Genomic DNA, 20,511 nt, shown 5'->3' on the forward strand with positions numbered 1-20,511 from the left:
ATTATTGAAAAAAGAGAAAGAAATTTTTATTTGGCTCCTGCATTATGCTGTATTGATTTCGACATGTTGAAAATAATGTAACACTATCTTCACATTTTTCAAATTGATACACTGAATACATGAATTTGAAACTGGTACTATTAAGACTTAAACTTCATTGAAGCTAACTGTTTTTGTTTTCGGGACGCAATGTAATGCAAATTTACTATTAATGATGCGCCATACATCACTTCTTGCGAATTGGATTATGCATGAGAGGAGACGGCGGCCGTATTGAAGATTGTTGGCAGTGATAGCTTTCATAGTTTCATTAGCATTATTTATTTGATTAAATGTTACCCTTTGCCACGGTGCTAATAACATGAGTTCTTTTAATCCACCGTCTCCGATACCTCCATTATAATATTCATTGTTTTACAAGTCAATAATTATAAACTAACTTGTTATCGAAGTATTTGATTTTTATTCAATTATGTATATTTAACCACGGTGTTCTTGAATATTTATCATCCGTAATGAATACTGTTAATGTCCTACTACTCAATAGATTGTAATAGCATATAATACTCCATGATATTCTATAAATATCGTATTTATGCATCCTATTAAGCTCCGCATGAAAACAAAATCACGCCACGAAATATACCTATGTAACGCAATCAAGATCATGTTACGTAACACTAATGAAGTATTACAGCTTGCGATAAGCAACTTCATGAACCATATTTTTTCACGATGGGAAATTTTCGCCGTGTTTAAAACTTTAACATGATTTTGACGGTTACATTCTGGCAAAAAGATCGAAAAAAATCGTTGGCGAGGTAGTACCAACTATTCTCTGATGTAGAAGATAAAATAATATTACGAAAACATTTTTTTTTTAATTTGTATATAGAATTCAATGATTTAACACAAGTGTAGCCTAAACAACTTTCACTTGTAATATTCTTAATAACAAAAAATACGAACTATCTCCTGGCATAAATGATAAAATAACATTAAAAAATGTTTTCCAACATTTATAATATACACACAAGAATTGAATAATTTTACTGTGCAAGTTTAATTTTCATTTTGTTTCTAATATTGTTAATGAAATTGTATCCTTTAATTTCCCCCAAGTGATAAATACATTCTGTCACTAATTTACCACTAAGAATAAGTTTTAAATAATCTCTATTATTATATATATATATATGTATATATATATATTGAAAAAATATATGATCACTCGCAAAATTCAGAATTTGCAGAAAACAAGGGATTTTCGAGTTCAACGTGTTACGATTGCAACTATACCATTTTTATTTAATGATCATTTTTATTATAAATGCATACAATCTTCAATCCACACGAAAAAATCATTTTCATCGACAATTGAATCGATTAAATGTACTTGAAGTGTTTTATTTGAAATTTACTTCAAATCTTCAATCCACACATCGCCGAAAAAGTCATTTTTATCGACAATTGAATCAATCAAATGTTTCTTAACCCCTTGCACTCTAATTATTTTATCTTTCTGTTGCCAACAACTCCCTACAACATACTTAAAGTGTTTTATATGAAATTTACTTCAAAGAACAGTTCCTTGACTACTGCTTGTTTCAAACAATTTTATTCACTAATTATATTAAATATATTTGCGGAACTTCCATTTGTTTTTAACTAAAAAATAAGACAAATAAATAAAGGAGAACCAAACACACATATATAAACCCGTTTTATTTACATTTTTTTTTCTCTGATGTCGAGCCACACTCGACAAAGCAGTGCAAAGGGTTAATGAACAACCTATCTAAAGTAATTTCAACCCCAACAGAACGGGTTTGCATACGTGCCCGGTAAAATTCGGATGAAAATTGACTTCTGGTTTGTAGGAGGTTAAGATTAATTACGGACTGATTAAATATCAGCGAGCTTTCACGCGGCGCTTTAATCCGTAATTTTTCTTACAGTCATTCTTATCATAGATTCCCGGTGAATCCAGCCCCAGATACAGTGTACATAACCGCAGCTATGAAAGCACATATATACGAGCACTTCTGCAACGAACATAGCCCCACACGTAGAGAGACGCGCACACTGACGGAAGCACGAAGACCGTAGAGGGAACAAATATGGGGGTGGAAAGACCGAACGTCGTCCTTTATACCTTAGGTGGTCCCCGTGGATCCTCCGGCTGAGTCCTCCTTTCGTATCTTTACCCCCATTTCATCTTCTGCCACCCCCGCCTGGCTCCCGGCCACCCTTATATTCTCTTTCTAGCCTACGCCGTGCTTCTCGGATCGAGTCTCTTAGGTTGGGTTTCCTGCCACCCACCCCCGCCCTTCATCCCAACCGCCCTTTCGAACCGCCCGAGGCAAAAAACCTGCCAGCCCTTCGCTTCGGGGGTGAAAAAGGGAGTGGAGAGACGGGGGCGAGCAGTGTAGGGGGCAGCTCTACCGGTAGATGAAGGTGGAGAGTTATTTTTCGAGGGCTGCGGACGATGATTTTTTGCCCCTGCTCCACATCCTGCGGAAAATCGATGCGGCACGCTTTTCTGCAACCCCTGAACATCCCTACAATAATGTTTCAACCGCTCTTTGTTCTTGACCGCGAGTACTGATTCTGTTCTCACCACCGAATGCATGTCGATCTCGGTACAAGTAGAACTTTGCTCGTCTCACGAAACGGGATTCTACATGTACAGGGTGTATAAAAAGTAATGGTCATCCGTTCTAGAGGTGAATTTGCACCTCTGGATCGGTGGATATTTGTACGAGAAACTTGCCGCAAAATTGTTTATGACAAAGAGATTGACAAAGAATTGTTGTTAGCGATTGTTTTTATATCAACACCTTCTACCCTTCGAGAAGTGAAAAGTTTGAAAGAAGCCATATGTCGCAAACGAATAGTTATTAAGATATAAGCTGTTAAAGTTTTTGCAAAAGTTAAAGTTATTGATTGTGCGGAATTATAGGGTAAACTGTACTATTGCTGGCACTGCAGTAGTTATTGGCACTTTTGATTTACACGGTAAATATTAAAAATTCGTGGTATAGAAAGTTATTTTATATTGCTTCTTATTTATATTTCAAAGCAACGTTGTAAGTTTTCAAAACAGAGTTATTTAACAATAATAACCATTTCCTTAAAAAATAAAAAAAGTTGTTGTTACTTTGTATCCAGGATATGACACATTGTATTCGTGATTTATTTTTACGGGGAAATTAATTCTTCTCTTTGGGCACCCATAGACATTTCGGTACCGTTGAATAATATTTTGAGTAAGAATGGAGCACCTGTGCGAGAACCAAACGAAAATCTATATATAAGGCTTTCCTTCCTCCTGTTCTTTAGCTGTCACTAAATTCTCCTCGATATTTCTGAAACGGAGGACAAAGGCGCGGGGCACGTCGGGAAAGAATGCAAAAAGGTACGTATGGGTTAGAGGGTACCGGAGGACGAGGGTTGATATGGAAAGATATTTTTCAGGCTTCTGCCCGGTTCGTCGAGCCTTATAGAAACCAACCCTCAATCATGATCCCGGATTCCCCTCGTCCTGCGGGCTCGCCCGTTGATCCTCGTCATCGTACACCGAAAAACATGTATTAACGGGACGCTCGCATTTTCGGGCCCCCCTCAAAGGGATTAATTACCTGGGGGATTTAATTCACGCAGTATGTGCCTTCAAATCTCTCGCCGCAAATTTAATTCCGCGTCAAAAATCATATGAATATTTAATACTGTGTCGAGTGGCACGAACGGTCAAATATTATACAGTAAAATATAAATGTTTTCATTACGTTTGCAACTTGGTAGATGTGAAATATTATTTCCATTTTGTTCAAAAACTGTGATTTAATTATTGAAGCTCAAGAACCCCCAACTGTTTCCTATTATCGAAGTTGAGCACCCATTCGTTAGTACATAAATTTTATATTAACGTGAACGATCACTTTTTAAATATATTTTTATATAGAACGAACGAACTTTTTATACAGATATTTCTATATTTTATATTACCTTGTTCATTTGTAGGCAGTGTTGGGCAATAAATAATTAATTATTTAAATAAGAATTTAAATAACAAGTTATTTATTATTTGAGCAAGTCTAAATGAATTATTTAAAAATACAATTTCAATTATTATTTGTATTGACAAATAATAAATTAAATTGTATTTTTTTATGGGCAGCTAGGCCCTTCGGACGGGCCCGACCACTGGCGGTATACCTGACAAAAACCGCGCACGTGTTCGTTGTATAAAAAAAATACAAGAAATAAGAGCAGACCAAAAACTATTTATTTGATTTCCACCTCAATCCAAATAATAAATAATCTTTTATTATAAGAAATAATAATTTATTGAAATAAAAAGTTTAGTTATTATTATATTTGCAATTAAAATCACACGTTTATTTATTATTTAAAATAAAATTTGCCCAACACTGTAGATAATCGTTTTACCAAAAGAGGGACATAATATAATTTTACTTTCTTAGTATAATAAACCAGTGCTCCTAGTGTTTGAAGTTGTGGTCCAAAAATGATGGCAAGAACTGTATATTATTTATTTATTAGACTTTACTGTATAATAAAACAGTGGTCCACGAGCGTTTGAACTACGAGTATACAAATTAAGGAACATATTGTTATAAATAAAACGGAACACGTGTAATAGATATCTATCGGTTGTTCACATTAAGTCCGCCTTATAATCACGCTTTGTCAGTCTCTTCATAATCGTATTTGCATCCCCATCGCCGTGTTTTGAAGGTAACTGACAGTAGACGGACCTTGTTTCAGTGTGGTTGACGAGGGAAAGAGACACATTGATGAACCAGTCAAGCGGAACGGAATAGAGGCGACGAATTCAATGAAACAATGACAGAAACTTGTCCACTGTTCGCTATAATCGCGTTGTCAGTCCGGAGTGGGGAAACTGTAATACCATAAGAGCGAAGGTAAGGTTCACTTCATAATTCACATTTTTCTCATTATCGTTTTACGTATGCCTCTCTTGGAACATTCTATTCTTTATCGTCAAATCGACCTTTTCCTAATTTATGATGAAATAGATATGAAATTAAATTGCATGCCCAATTAGACATACTAATTCAGTGTGGTCTTCTCAAAATTTAAAGATCTTCAATCGTAGAAATGAATTTCACTCAACAATGAGTGTCATTTCTTATACATCAATCTCTCGAGGTCGATGTCTGTGCTCCATACTGATTTTAACGAATGTTTCAAAATTTATTACTGGACTGGATTTTATGGATTTATGCCAAAGATGAATTGGTAATTTTAAAAATTGGATTATATTATTCGTCACTTATTAATAGACAGTGGATTTGATGCATTTATAACAAAAATGAGTCGGTGTAATTTAAAACAGTAAAAACATTCAAAGGATTTTAAAATACTATTACATTATTTTCGACCTATCAACCATATTAAGAAAGAAAATAAATGTCTATATCACTCCAGATTGTTGCAATTCAAGTAGAAACTTTTTATTTTGCATATAGATCCGCTGTTTACTTATTAAAATCATTATGCGAAGACATGAACGTCTATGTAACTCCTGTCTCTTGCAAACGATGTACTTATAACATTTTTATTTTGCGTCTACTGCTGCTTACTTCTTAAAATTGGAAAATAGCTATGGAGAATAAGTTTATAATAATATCTTTAATATACACACTACCTATTGTCGATTGTACAAGCAGAAAGAGCGTTGTTAAATAGCATGTGGAACAATTAATGGTTTTATTAGGATTGAAATAAAATAATAAGCTCACAGACCTAAATATATAATAATATCACACCAGATTTCACTATCGAAATCACAAAAAACTATATAAATTTACCGTCCGGTCATTGCCCATCGAGGGAATTCCCCTTGATCGCCTAAAGAGGTTAAGCTATGCATCACCGGAAGTGCTATATCTGCGAGAATATAACCGATAGAATCTTTCCAACGTTCGCGGAGTCTCCGCGATCCTCAGGGGCGCAATTCCTCCCCGAAAGTGGTCTGTTCTGTTAACCGACGTCCATCGACGCGCGACGCCCCTAAACTCCGAAGGAGCCGCACGCGAAACAACGAGACGCCGCTCCTCACGGTACGAAAAATCATCAGAACGTGGAGGTCTGTTCAAAGTGCATACGACTAATTGCGCGAGCGAGAGTCCGAAGTAGGACAAAAGGAGGGACGAGGAACAATGCCGGATGACCGGGCTCGAATGGTTTCTTCAGGGTAACACGTCGGGATTAAACGTTCTCTTTGTTCGTCCGAGCCAAAGTCGCCAGTCCGGTCTGTCGGTACCCCTTTGTCCTCCGGTGTCTTTTTGCAAGAAACTTCTCTTTCTATCTCTGCCAGCCCCGATTCGTCCCCCGCCCCTTGCACCCCAGGTTCCCCTCTCCACCCCGCCCTCGTATTAGACCCTTAGGTAATGCCTTCGTCCCTGTTACACCCCTGGCGTCCTAGCACCCCCTGACATTCCCTACAATTCCGACCTCTCCTCCACCCTTCGCAGACCGAAACTCCCCGGCTTCCATCCAACGAACGAACCCCCGCAGCTCTCTCTCGCCTGTTACCATCAAGCTCCTTCCACCGGCAGGAGCGAAGGAAGGACGTCCGGGGGCCAAGAAAGGGAGGTTGGGCGGAAGGGTAAGTTTCTTGTTAGGGTCCAGACTCACTGGCGACTCCTAAGTTGCTATAGGTATGTGCTTCGCAGCACGGAACGAGCCGAGGGGGTGGGCTAGCAGGCGGTGGAGACGCTGCTAGCGAAGGGTACAAACAACCGTTGCTCGACAAACAAACCGGACCCGGACTCGGAGCCTCAAACCACACCGAGTCGAATTGTTTGAAGATTAAATCAGCCTCGAAGCACGACACTGTACGACCACTTTGCTTCGATTGCTTCGGAAGGGGGTGGACCGAGGGTGAGGACCCAGCCATGTGGAGCGTCCTGATGCCGAGGCTGGCTTTCGATGCGGAGGACCGTTCCGAGGTGTGTCACCACGCTCTCCCCTAACGGCACCGCTCGCCTCTTCGAGGATAATGGTTATTAGCTGTTTATGCCTCCCTTCCATCGCGCCATTCGCTAACGAATTTCTTTGATTTGCTGCGCTACCATGTCACAGATGCACGCTGGCCAATCAGTCTTAGAGACCTGGCCTAGGGGGTTAGGCGTGTTTAACACGTTGACTGTCACGCGTGTTTTATGTACTTCACACAAGCTTCACTTAGATTATTCGTAGATGACATCAGCGTTAACCCCTTCACTGCAATTTATTTTATGCAATAAAGTTCTTCTTAATTTTATACAGCTGTGGCTAGCATAGGAACTTGTAGTTTTGTTATTTACCATATTCCAGTTGAGGAATATCAGTTCTAGCACCTACCAACTTCTAGGTGGTAGATACATATGGAGAATTATTTCGATAGTTAATCCTTTGCACTCCGAATTATTTTTCAATTTTCTTGCCAATAATTCCCTACTATTTTAATCGTTTCATTTGAAATTTACTTCAAAGGGACAGTTCCTTGACTGCTACTTATTTTAAACAATTTTTGTACTAATTATATTAAATATTACTCAAACTTTGTTGTTATTTATATTTGTGGAACTTATATTTGTTTTTAACTAATAAATAAAAGGATTAAATAAATAAAGAAAGAACCAAATACATATAAAAACCCGTTTTATTTACATTTCTGTTTCTCTGATGTCGAGTCACATTCTACAAAGGACTACTAAGGGTTAACGAGATATTATTGAAATCATTTTCCATGTGTACCTACTACCTGGAAATTGGGAGCTGCTTGAACTGATATCCCTCAACTGGAATATCGTAATTTAGGACATTTGAAGGTCACAATACATTTTTACTCGAAATTTGATACTAATTGAAGGTGTGACCTTGAAATCTCCGGGACGTCTCCACCCTCAAAGAAAGGAAGCACCGTATGAGATGGGCCCCTCGAAGCCATTCAAATTCCATGTTCTACAATTTTTTAATGAATTTAGTTGCGACACACTGTATAATGAGAGGTCAGTACAATTCAGACAACAATAATTGTATCATAGGCAAATTTCAAAGTGAAACGCAAGTTACATTTTAAAATAGCAATTGTGTTAATCGATTATACAGTCACTACTATTTTTCACCAAATTGTTGAATTTCTTTTCCGTAAAAATTACATGTTTTTTTCAAAGGTCTTGAAGTCTCTGCCATATGCCACAGCAAAATAATAATAATAGAGCAAAATACGAGCGACATATAGTGATTGTGTAAGTTCTATGTCCACAGTAATTAAGGGTTGAACAAACTTTCAGTAATACTTTAAATCTTCTAAAGGTGCGGGTAAAATTTAATGTATTCTGTGCGACATATTGGTTCCATTTTTTAAAATATGAACTCGTCTAATCTAATCTATCAGTCACAGCCTAATACACCATATCTTTTAATTAATAGCGGCGGGTACGTTTACACTATTTAACTAGATTCCATTCTCTCCTAATTCCATTCTATATGATTTGTTTTTATTTTATGGATACGGAATTGATATAATACCGCATACAATATTTAAATGCTTAGTAAATGATTAGATACCAATATGTTTAATGATGTATACAATATTTTGAATAATGGTACAGCAATTTTTAGTGGTGACTCTCTGAGGTTAATGTATGACTCTCATCCAGACAATTATATATAATATTATAGTTTCGAAACTTTCTGATCGATGAAAGATCGAAATTCCCAAACAGTCGTTTGTCGTGAAGAAATAATAAGGTGCCGCGAATCGATGATTCAAGTGGAAGCTCCAAGCGCGCGGGTCAGACCGACAAAACATTTCCGCTCAAACGATTAAAGCCGAAGGTTCAGAAAGAAGGAAGCACCTCATCGAATCTGACATTTCGGCTTCAAAAATCGAAGAACGTCCAACAACCCGCTATTCCAAAGGAAACTTCTGTTTTACGCGATCCACGCTAACGTTTCGAACAATTACACGCGTTTTTCCATGAAAATGAATTCTTGTAAACTTTAATATGTATACTCGAGAAGTTTCTTTAATTTCCAACTCCCCTATCGGCGTAGAATTTGGTTTCTTTCATCCGTTATTCGATAAAGCTATTATCTGTTGGAATGTAGAATGCTTGGACTTTAGAAGGAATTTCGGAATTTCTGGAGGGTTAGGGGTTTTATCTTGAAAATGAAGTACACGGTCTTGTCGAAAGGGTGCGCCAAAATTGACTCACGAGGAACTTCGTACGGTCTAAATAGAAGAGATCAATATTATCGGAAAAATTCAATGAATGTTGTTGCGCAAAAATAATTGTTACACTTCGGTAGAAACATTTAAAAATGGCAATATTTGTCAAACTCTTACATCTAAATTATATTGAAACAGACTCGTTGTTTTCGGTATACATACAATACATACAGACCCAGTAGTAAAATTTTTTTTTAAATATAGCACGTGGTATTGTTAACTACATACAATCAAATATAACTATTGGGTTGGCAAGAAAGTAATTTCGGTATTTTAAGGTGAAATACAGCCGAATTTTTTTATTCAAGCAATGAGATCTTTAATGAATAAAATATTTTCCTTTTTGTTCGATGATGTTTTGCCAAAAAGAACAAATAAGAAAATATTTTATTGATGAAAGTTCATCGCTTGAATATAGAAATTCGGTTTTATATTTCACCTTAAAATACCAAAATTACTTTCTTGCCAACCCAATACAATATTAGATCTACCTGCATAAATTGAAGTATAAAAATATCAATTTTAAATGAAAGTCTACATATATACATTGAATTCCGGATACTTTTACAAATTACGTTCTACAATATTAAAACGCAGACATACGTTTAACAATATTACAGACGACACTGCCCATCGCAGGTCTACTAAATATATTTTCGGTACCGCGTGTCTACTAGATCAATTACCCAGTGGCAGCAGCCACAGTTCCACAAAATAGCATACTCCACCACCGGCGCCCGGGGTCTATCTTACAAAACAGGGTTCCAAAGTACACCGATTCCGAGAGTATCCTCTCGACGGAAACGGTGGCCGGCGTGGAGGCACACTTGGGGCATCCGATCTTTACACAGCTAGATGGAAGTTAGAGCTGGTAGAGCTCGTAGAGAGAGAGAGAGAGAGAGAGAGAGAGAGCCGCCTGCGAACTGCATTGATTGGACCCAGTTTCCGAAACCCGAAAACCACCCCGGTAGTTCTGGCAAAGTTTACGGGGTGGGGGAGTTACTTTCGAAACACCCGGTGGAATCGGGGCTCGATCGCGGCCACGTCGAATCACGAGGAAGCGGCCAAGGCGTGGAAATCGATCAGGTAGCCGCGGTGGAGCCCAAACTCGGCCAGCAGTTGTTCACCAGGTGGAACGGCGCAGATCGAAACCGTGAACACACACGTGGATACACACCACACACACACACATACACACACGCATACATGTACATACGTACACGGAGACACATGCACAAGTACGCGTACACACGCAGAGACGGTTGCCGGTTCGATCGGCCTGGACTCGTCTCGGCCAGAGGTGAACGTTCTTCGCTCGTGTACGGCCGGACATTATTTAATAATGCATTACTACGTACATTAACGCGATACACCGGCGATACGTGGCCGTGCCTGGATGCACTGCCGCGGCTGGTGTACGTGGGTGCACGGATCCGCATATACGAGCACACGGCCGCCTATCTTTGTATACCTTTCAGCGTAGTGACGCGCAAAGAGGGGTGGCCACCCTTTCTCTCACTCGTCCGCGTCCCACCGATCCCTGCCGCTCTTTATCTCTATCGTGCCGTGCCGTGGGCACGCGTACAGGCCGCTTCATAACTCGTGGCGTCAGCTTCAAGGATGATTAGGTCTTGAACACGCGCGCGGTTTCGTGTGCCTTCGCCTTCGCCTCTACGCTTCAGGAATTATTCCTCTGGCCGAGCGGGGCCACCTCGCAGGGTGACTACACCAGCTAGTGACTGAGCACCAACGAGGGACCGTTTCCATGTAAATAATAACGGAATGAGACTTTAATTAATCATTTTTCATTATTGTCGCTGCAGTGCAGCTCGAGCCTGAAGATCATACAATTATCTACGGTTAAGAATCGCGAGATTGTAGTGAGTAAATCTTTATGCTTTTATGAAAAAATTTATTTGGTGAAAAAGTATAAAGCAGTAATAGAACAAATTACTATAGCAGTAATAGAACAAAGTCAAGGGATGAAATCCATTTTTATTTTATTCCTGTTACATATTCATGATCAATGCAGGACATTTTTATTTTGCATGAAGATTCGCAGTCTAGTGACGAGTATAAAATATATTTTACTATAGGCGCTGCTAGTGTAGAGGATATATTTTTATTGATTGTAACATTGATAGAATATTGGGAATAAAGGCATTGTTCTATTTTATTCACTTACTAGCTTTGTCTGCTTTCATTACAATATTATCCATTTCTAATCGACAGTGGAAGTAATTATACCACACAGCAGCTAGTTTTAAATAATTGTAACATGATCTTAACCATAGCTGGTCACTTACTGGTACATTCACCCTACTACTAATTTGAACATTTTAGCACAAGCTATATTTAATGGATTTTGAACAGCAAAGGCAAATTTTTGGTGATGAACCAACCCTCTGTGACGTAATTCAATCATTTTTTTTTTAGAATTATATTCTGAACGAACATTTCTAAGTCATTTTCTCATTGACCTTGAAGATGACCTTGATCAATTATATTTAACTTATATTTAATAGGTAATATGTTAATTGTATTACATTCATAAAAATTCACAATGATTTTCATAGTATGGCATGACTTCATAGATTTGAAGAATCCTCATACAACCCTTTATATTTGAATCACTGATTTGCAATACTTCGAAGCATTGCTGAACACTAAGGGGAATTAATTAACTGAATTGCTGAAAAATTTAATGTGCAGATTGAAAGTTCTTATAATAAAAATGAGATAGAGGTACTGACAAATACTGTTCTGTTATTTTCAACCTATTAAAATTATTAAAACAGAACAGATTTTTATTAAAACTCTGTTTTTGCAAGTTGTAAGAAAATTTTCTGTTCCCATGAAGATTCTGAATCTATTATTACATTTTCATTTACAATGGTTATATAATCTCTATCTTCACATGGGTTTGCCATCAGCTTCTTTGAAATGTATAGTTGAGTAATGCGAGGTATGCGGAATAGTACGATCAAAGACTTCTTCCAGTAGTTTGTTCCAGTTATGTGTATAGGTCACTAGTGAAAATTGCATAAGTGAAGAATTGAGAAAGTTCGAGGAAGCAGTGTAGAGAGTCTGTAAAAATGCCAACGCGCGTTTCTTTTATTAACGTCGCCCCTACTTGAATATTAGGGATTATGTTAATATATACAGATGAATAATTATTTTAAGCAGTGAAAGAACTTTGGAGATAGTTCTCGAAAGGGAAAGTCGAATAAATGAATATTGTTGGAGATGAACAGCTGAACAATAACGCCAACAAGACCTGCTTCATCTTATTCAATGGTCAATGATTGTTCAAGGACTGGACTACAGCATTATAGCATTCGTTTCAGACGAGGTTGACTGTGAACCACCTGTAACATATCGATCAGAATTCCTTTCAACCGTTCCTAAAGAAATTGTATCAAAGGCACGAGTCTCTTTTGTCATTTCGAATACGTTGGAACAATCATAATGCTTATTATTCGCGTGAGAATAATTTTAAACAGTAATATCTCTTGTTAACTAAGCTTTAGAATTAGACTGCGGATTTTCACGCAAAATATAATCTACTTTAAGTGCAATATATTAAAATTACATAGACATTTATTTAATTTCTTAATTATTTTAATGAGACGAAAATTATGTAATAGTATTGTCAAAGTTAAATGTCAGCACTGTTTTACATTTGATCTACTAACTTTCATCATAAATGCATTTCTACTGATAATGTTAAACCAGTAAGCAATACAGTAAATATGAATACGAGTCTAAAGAAATATTATTTTTATATCAGTAATTAAACCGTAAAATAAACGCAGACGCAGTGAGCAATACAGATTTAGTATATACGAATGCGATTCTAAAGTAATGTTATTTTTATATGAGTAATTAAACCGTAGGATGAACGCAGACTTAAGATAATCGTGGAATTCGTTCTTCATGTAAGAAATTATTAACGATAAAGAAACTCCGATGAGCACGGTTGCGGAAGACGTCGTAAGAAAAGGGGTTAAGAATAACTCTCAAGAGCAGCTCTTATGCTTATCTTCACTCAAGAGTAGACTCAAATGAGATTCGCTCTTAAGACCAAAAATTGATAAATATCGAAGTGTCAGCTGTTCGAGAGATATTATTATGTTACGTATCTGCTTAAAAATAATTTTTCAGAGCAAAGAGAGATCTCATGATCACTGTAACGTCTTTTATTTTTAAGAGAAGCAATAAACTTTATAGTATTCACGGGGTACTGGAAACCCCAGTTTTATTTACAATGATTTGTTTAATATTATATAGAATGTTTTATTTACAATGATATTTTTAATATTATACAGAATGTATAATGTTATAAGTTGTATATAGGTATAATACAATAAGTTGTACATAAGTATAATGTTATACATTTTATATAGAATGTTTTTTATTTTACTTCATTTATGCTTTTATTATAGTCTGTCAATCTTAATGTTGATGATCAATTACTTTAAAGAGCGAGCTGTTGATGTGAATATGCTGCATATGTCAGTTATGCCAATTTTAATTTATTTTGGATCAGATCTTGAAAATCCAGTACAAGTAATTTATTAACATCAATTTCCCCAACGTTAGTTACTACTTAATTTGTTAAAATCACTTTTACACGCAGAATTTCTTGATTTGAAGACATTCAGTGATTTGAAGACATTCTCGTTTAACAGGTTGAATTTAGTCTAAATGATTTCGTTCATGTTTGTCATTTAATAACAGCTTACTTGATTAAATGTGATTCAGTTGCTTAAATAATTTAAATGTACGTGGGATGATTGATGGAATCGAAGAGCCACAGTGAAAATCCATATTCCATTAACTTTTTGTGTCGTTATTTTTAATACATCTTGTGTTATCGCGTAACAAGATCAGTCTCTGATTAATTAATGTCGCTTTCTTATCTGATCATTTAAAATGTATTCACTGTAACGCAGTCTCTGTGGGGTGTGCAAGTAAATACTCATTTTTGAAAGACGAAAATGGTTTAAACATGATTCTTTGTTTCTCGAGGACACGTACACAACTTTCTTTGCTTTTCTAGAGGGTCATCTCTAGAGGGTTGAAACAACCCTAAAAAGAAAACTTTACTTGGCCCATATCCATGGTAATTTCCATGGTGTCCTATAATTTTGTCCACCAGTGTACTATCTATTATAGTTTCAACCTATATTTCACGACATAAAATATTTTTACATTAATTCCACCTATTTCGTACAAACGGCCCACCGTGCGGAGGCGGCATTTTATCTTCGGAATCGTCGGGAAATCTTCTGAAACAGCCTGTACGAGTGCACATGCGAAAGTCTCGCACCCGTTCGTGTTTCCAGCGGGCTGTATATTTCAGGACCGCGGGCATGGTTACAGTGCACCGTGCAATATGCACACCGCGGAGAGAGCGAGACCGAATGAGAGAGAGCGAGAGAGCGAGCGAGAGAGAGAGAGAGGGATAGGGAGAGGGTGAGAGAGAGGGTGTAGCTATAGTGCTCGAAGCCTCGGAGTACGGGCTGGGAGAGGGTAGAGGGTTGAGGGTGGCCCTAGCTGAAGGGGGTGGGTTTAGTGCGAGGTATAGTGGACAGAACGGTGGACTAACTGGGGCTCGTGTTACGGTCCGCACACCGACGAGTTCGGGGTAGCTATACTGTCGTCGGAAAGTTTTGGTAACTGTTCGCGAAGGCGATAAACGGCTGAAAATCGGCGTTGTATGATTAGTTGCTGAACATAGGGTATAAATTCAGACGCAAACAGGAGACGGAATTTTAATGCAACGAGATTTCATTTTCGATTATTCGAATTCCATTTCTGTCTAATTTTTGATACGCTCTGCGAGTTTTGGTCGCTGGTGCGTCTGTGCCTAGGCTCGCGAAATAAATACTTATTTGTATATATGCTGTTTAATACAAAAATGATGCTAGAGAAAACAATTAATCATTGGATAATAAAGAATTAAGTCTCACGCAAGCTACGCTGCAATTATATCACAATTATTTTATTTAATGACAGTGAAACCCTTAAGATGTGGTGTTGAATATGAAAATTTGTTGTATTCAAATCTATTCCATTTCCATACAACATTAGAATTTAATTGTACTATGATTCTCGATTTATCCTCCAATTTACTTTTCACCTTTCCTTATTGTAAGTAGACTGCGAATCTTTTTGCAAAATAAAATTTGTCTGCATCAAATGCAAGAGATGGGAGTTAGATACAAATTCTATTCTGTCTTCAATAATTAAATTTTTCTATTAGATTGTACCAAAGCCCGCAGCCTAATTATAAGCTTTACAAAACTAGAATGGTGATATAAAAAGATCCATTTAAATCTTTCCAAGTCAAAGTAGTTTTAAAAAAACTTCCATACGAAACAATTCGGAAAATTATAAAAATATTCACTGTTTCTAATTAAGGTGGCGTAGTTATATTTTAACTTTATCCGAACGAAGTATTTTCTATGCCACTGTCAAGGTGTCCTCGTTTACTGGAAGCTGGTTCTTTTCAGAACACCTTTTCCTCCTATATTAATTGGAAGCTCTCGAGCAGCCATCGCACCCCTACCCCCTTCAAGGGGTGCGTCCCATTCGGCAGTCCCAACACCCTTACCGTTCCTTATTTCGTGCACTGGCTCGTTAGCTGGAGTTTCCTGGATGTTAAATAATTAACATTTTGGTCAGGCCGCACTCCCGCTAGCTTCATTCTATTCTCCAATCTTTCGCCACCCCGACCACCGTCTTTATCCACCTTGCTCCCCTGACAGCTATATACACCATGGTAAAAAAGTTTCGCTAAAATGTAGTAATAATATAATATATTGGGGCAAAGTAAATGATCGATCACCTGCAGAGCACTAGAACTTTTGGTATGAACCGTTGTTTTTGAAAGTGGTGTAGGTCCAATTTTGGAAAAAATTAGTTAATGGTAGTTGTATGCAGATATAGATGTAGAAAGAATTTGTATAAGAAAAATTTCACAATAACATATGAGCTATTGTTTTCGAAAGTCTATTTATTTATTAATTTTTTCATTTTTTAAAAATTCTTTTAATAATTAGTTTGATATTAGATAGTCTTTTAATAGTCTTTTCATATTTAGTTAAACTCGAAATTTCCTATTTTTACTATATTATTTTTTAATAAGTTAATAAATTACCTGCTAGTTAATAATAATTATCTCATAATTATAAGATATTTTTTAAATTAATTTTTGATTAAATATTATTATATATATTAATTTTTTATTAATTATATGTTACCTTATAGATATAATAAATTAATAAGTTACCTTATGATGTAATATTATTACATATTCTTTAAGCATTCATACTATTATGCAAACTAATGACTGAACACATTCTTGGGCTACCAAAATATATTCATATTCTATACTAATTTATAATTTGATCCAAATCATTTTTGGAGTAATGTGCAAACGATGATCTAACTATTGATAAGACTGTATTTTAGTATTATTAGAACTGTTTAGACTGAATGTCCTATATTTTGCGAGAATAATGACACTGTAAAATAGCAGAACGTTTTCAAATAGAATACACAACATTTATACTTGATTTTTTCTTATTAAGTAAAGTAGAAGCGAGAGTAGTAGTGCGAGAAGACTTGCTGGCCGACCGAATATTTCAAGAAAATACATTGTATAGTGTATTGTATTTTTTAGTATTCGAAAACAGGAAATATATTAGCAAGAATTAATTCAAAACATGAAAGAACAACCCCGAAGAAAAGAAAATAGAAAGTTTAATCAAGTTCTTAAGGGAAGCAAAATTGCTGACAAGAATAACATATAATAGAGTGCAGTAGAGCCTCGCTAGTTGCAGGGTTCTGGAACTGGTGGTGGGGATTGCGGTGGTTGCGTAGAAACAAAAGAAGATCGACACTACGCATCACTATGATTGGTTGCCTCTTTGGTCGAGGCTGTGCAACGAGCGAGTTGATGGGACTTGAAAAATCCTATAAAAGAAAATATTTTTCATCCGACCAGGATTATCTCATATCGAAATAAATGCAGTCTTTGTACACAAAAGGATCCGTGACCGGTGCAGGTTTACCTGTTCCCGAAGCAAATTCCGATTGAGATAGTGGTAAGCAAGTTACTGGGGAAAAATTAATTGTTCACCGAAAGCTCAGTGAACACGTCGAAAGTAACGGGAGAACCTGAACAATATGATAACACGATTGTTTCGCTCCCCTACTCTCGGCCCACCCTCTTTTGTTCTCTTTCTCCCGTTCGTCCTGCCGCTGAGTGAAAGGGCGGACCACCCCCGTCGCCGGGAATAGGGTAAATCGAGATGAGGACTTTGAAATTAGTGCGTGGACGAATTTTATTAGAGCGGCTGCCTGTAATGAAGATTTTATAAGCGCAACTCAATTATTGGTCATTTAACGTCGTCGCGTCTGAACGGGATTGTCCTGGCCACCGCTGCTGCCATCCCGTAATTGTTTCGCCCTATCCACCAAGTAACCTTGGTGTAACCAAGAAGTCCTTGGTCGAACTCGATCCGATCAGAATTCCTAATTAGGTTCGCGAGTATCAGCCACCGATCTAGTAGACCCTTCGAGTTTATGGAAATTAGGACGATATAGATATGCCACTGATTTCGCTAATTCTTCCCTGTCTGTTTCCTTCAACGGTCCCGAAGTTAGGCAGCGACTAGTTGCTTCGCTGTGCATGCGTATATCGAGGATGATCGAAGTGTTGGAAACGCTTGCAAATATTCACGACTTTATGTTAAAACAATTTTTAAATGGAAATCTAGCTACACTGAATTCTTATTATGGCACGAACATGTTTGCAATAAATGCATATTTTACAGCACTACAAAGAATATTATTAACTTTACATGAATATTGTATCATGTACAATATTGTTCATTTAACACATTGATGAAAAATATTGTGTATATTTATAATTACACTGCGGATTTCTATGCAACATAAAAATTGGTTTCATTAATTTTAAGATACATGAACTATAATACAATACACAGAAATGTATTTGATGTCTTAATAATTTTATTAAGTAAGGAATAATACAAATATAATTCTATAAATGTTTTTATTGTTTTGCATTTAATTTACTTCAATCCAATATTCATATAAACATACTTTTACTTAGTCTTCAGTCTATATAAATCATTTTTAGAACATTTTGCGTGGCACAACAATCTAGTTATTGACGATACAGTCATAAAAAATTACAAGGTATAAGGTAGAATCAAAATGTCATTTTTTATTAATTTTTTGTCACCGGTTCTGTTCACTGAAGTTCAGTTCACTGATAATATGTAATTCAGTAGTGGGAATAAACTTCGCAGAAACGTGCACATCTTTGAGACATGTATCGAGGCATTACCGTAGAGGCCATGATCCTCAGCAAACGAACGCTGATCTCCGACCGTTAGCGACCCCGTTCAATCCCCTTTGATTATTCGCGATAATTGTGTGAAAATTGGTTCTTCGGATTCGGGGATCAGGCGAAACGGAATCAGGGTGCAACTGCTCCGGCGACTATTCGGCAAGTTCGCTCAACGGAGCGGAACACTGGCCCGAGCGAAGTCCAGATTAACTAACCCACTCGAAACAGGACTCTCAAACAGTTCGGCGATCGACGGCGGAGATTCTTGGCCGGAAGTTGGCGGTCCCGTCCGTAAGTATCGACTGCTCTGTACAACAGGTTTCCCGATAGCCTCGGACAGCAGTGGCGGGGGTGCAGCGGCTGTAGCTCTTCGCGGAATCATCCCGCATCTCGATGTCCTTCAAGGTCCCCGGCCCCGACGGTGGCTTTAAGTCCAAGGGGATGAAGGAGAAGCGCAGGAGGTCCTCCGCGATACCATGAATCCACCTAGAGGTTCTGGAGCGGCCATTTTGCCCGTCTCTCACCCCCTCGTTGACTACTACCTCTGTCTCTCTCTCTCTCTCTCTCCCTCTGCCCTCCCTCTACCCCTTGGGTTCTACACCCTGCACAACCCTCTAACGGCCCCCAGAGCGTAGTGGTACGAAGGGGGAGATCCACGGGGGTGGCTGAGGTGGGCTGAACGAGGGTGAAGGCCTGCAAGCTATGGTATATGTGTATATACGCCTGTATATACCGTGTGTATATACGTGCACGTTGTATATGTAGCATATAGATATACCTGGTCTGCCCTCCAGTACCGGAAACAGCTTCGTCCCGAGCTCAACTGACGGCATGGTAGCCAACATGGCGAACTCAGCGGTGCTCATATTTTCGTCCGACCGCTGACCACTGAGGTTACTACGCGACCTCTTCAACTTATCAGACCACGCTCGATGGAGGGATGAAAGGTACTGGATAGAAGTGATGCCGCGTTCTCAGCCGTAAATGCCGACTGAAGAGCTACCAGGCTACCGGCTCGATGAAACACTGAAACGGAGTTCGTGGCTATGATTTAGGTGGATCTTCCAGTTATGCCCAGAGTATTTGGTTCATCAATGGGCAGCCCACTGCTCCCCTGGGCTCTCCGAGTACCCGCCAGTCCGAGTCACTCTGTTTTCGTTTTCCGCGGAAATTGCGAGATTCGACGTCATTTTTAATCCCTTCTGTCAGACTGCGATCAACATTCCGAACAGAATTTACTGAACGTCACACAATGACACAGATAACAATTTTTGGAATGTAAGGCGTATAATAAATATAAATTTTCTCTGTTTCACTGTAAAATTATTCGGGTCAACGAGATTTTAATCATTACAGCTGCGAAGAAAATCGAATGGCGAGGGGTTAATGAGATACGTGCACGAGTAAATGTTGTTTTTGATTTGTAATGCATTGGCACAAAGTGCCGTACTGTGATCTTCCCGAAAGTTTTTTAAATATTTACATATTTACATATTTTTACATATTCAGATTACAAAATTAAAATGCTCAACAGAATTTAAGAACTTCTATGTTTGCAGTTATCTTGCAATATATAATAATAGCGAAAATCAATGACAGGAAATTCTTGCTTTTGCACGAGTGGCTTCTGATTTCAATTGATAAATAAAATAAATGTAATATTAGAAATAAAGAAAAGATGATGTTCGATCAAATATAAGTCCTTTGATTTTATCGGTGTTATAAAAACTAGTTATTATTGATTTCAACTGGAGAACAACAGTATTGGGTTTTAACATAAATTGAATTTCCAACATGATTGAATTTTCAACATGAAAGCAAGTGGAAGTGGTACGTCATGATCAGACATGTT

The 20,511-nt window shown here is 37.6% G+C and overlaps 1 long non-coding RNA gene across 3 annotated transcripts in view; it reads left to right on the top strand.

Annotated features, from left to right (window-relative positions):
- The window catches only part of LOC143215617 (uncharacterized), a 51,054-nt gene extending 41,474 nt beyond the window's left edge, over window positions 1–9,580 (top strand). Inside the window, exons 4-5 of one of the 3 annotated variants that reach the window (XR_013010401.1) lie at window positions 4,792–7,001; window positions 7,907–9,580. This is a non-coding gene — a long non-coding RNA (uncharacterized LOC143215617). Of the gene's footprint in view, window positions 1–4,791 lie in introns of all 3 variants that reach the window. The other 2 variants (XR_013010400.1, XR_013010399.1) reach the window with 2 other exon arrangements.
- Window positions 9,581–20,511: the final 10,931 nt, after the last annotated feature.

Source organism: Lasioglossum baleicum, chromosome 14 (assembly GCF_051020765.1).
Source record: "Lasioglossum baleicum chromosome 14, iyLasBale1, whole genome shotgun sequence".
Taxonomy (NCBI): domain Eukaryota; kingdom Metazoa; phylum Arthropoda; class Insecta; order Hymenoptera; family Halictidae; genus Lasioglossum; species Lasioglossum baleicum.